This window comes from Eumetopias jubatus, unplaced genomic scaffold (genome assembly GCF_037043125.1).
Source record: "Eumetopias jubatus isolate StellerSeaLion01/CBP00866 unplaced genomic scaffold, mEumJub1_p1.0 scaffold_6, whole genome shotgun sequence".
Lineage (NCBI taxonomy): Eukaryota > Metazoa > Chordata > Mammalia > Carnivora > Otariidae > Eumetopias > Eumetopias jubatus.
Window position 1 is genome coordinate 72,778,562 of NW_028274812.1, and position 1,379 is coordinate 72,779,940.

Here is a 1,379-nt window from a genome sequence, read left to right on the forward strand (position 1 = left end):
GGCATTCAAGATGTCAAAGTAAGCAGGATGCCTGGGTGGCTCAGTTCGTGAAGCACCTGCCTTCGGCTTTGGTCACGATCCCAGGGTCCTGGGATGGAGTCCCCCAGTGGGCTTCTTGCTCAGCGAGGAGGCTGCTTCTCCCTCTGCCTGCCACCTCCCCTACTTGTATTCTCTCTGACAAATAAAGAAATAAAATCTAAAAAAAAAAAAAAAAGATGTCAAAGTAAGGATGTGGTAGATCTTCTATTGTGAAATTCTAGATTTCCCTGGGTCTTCACGTAATAGCTGTGACACAGGAGCCAAAACTGTTTATCATCTCTGTGAAGGCGCTCAAAGGACGATTGAGTAGACTTCCTGCTGCTGGTGTGGGTGACATGGTGATGGCCACAGTGAAGAAACGCAACCCGGAGCTCAGAAAGAAGGTACATCCAGCAGTAGTAATTCCACAACGAAAATCATACTGGAGAAAAGATGGCATGTTTCTCTATTTTGAAGATAACACGGGGGTCACAGTAAACAATAAGGCAAAACAAAAGGTTCTGCTATCATAGGACCAGTTGCAAAGGAGTGTGCAGACTTGTGGCCCAGGATTGCATCCAATGCTGGCAGGATTGCATGATTCTTTGGTGTTTAAAGATTTATTTATTAATTTTGAGAGCAAGAGCAAGGGAGTGAGAGGGAGAGGGAGAGAGTGAGTGGGGCAGGGAGGTTGGAGGGAGGGAGAGAGAGAATCCCAAGCAGACTCCCCCCTGAGTGAGAAGCCCCATGCAGGGCTCTGTCTCACAACCCTGAGATCATGACCTGAACCAAAATCAAGAATCAGATGCTTACTGACTGAGCCACCCTGGCATCTCTCTTTGGTGTATTTGTTTAAAAAAAAATTAAAAATTATTTGCTCTCCCCTGCACTCCAAAAAAGAGAGCAAAGACACCCAGCCCTTTGAGGAAACATTTCTGTAAGTGTGGGAAGACAGCTTAACCATTAGTTTATTGGATAACTTTACATAAGTCACTTGCCTTTTTTGCATCTATTTTCCCTCTCTTTTTAATGGAAATGATAACATATGTCTTACCCACTGCACTATGTTAATGTTAGGTAACATATGTTAAAAGGCTTTGATTATAAAAGTATTATGTGTCATCATCATCATCACTAATCATTTACTGATTATCTAGTATAATTAGAGCAATATGATAAATGTTTATTGGCGACTGAGAGCCCGGATACAATAAAAAAATAAAATAAAATTTAATAATACCTGCCCTACCCATGGAATAAGATTAGAATTGGATGAATAACATATGAGCTTCATAGAAATGTGTGCAAATACTAGCATTGTCTGAAATAAAGCCAAGCACTTAGGAAAGATTACAGCTGGA

General features: G+C 41.6%; 1 pseudogene; it reads left to right on the plus strand.

Moving 5' to 3' along the window:
- The first annotated feature begins 215 nt into the window (after positions 1 to 215).
- Positions 216 to 619, plus strand: LOC114213080 (large ribosomal subunit protein uL14 pseudogene; annotated as a pseudogene).
- Positions 620 to 1,379: the final 760 nt, after the last annotated feature.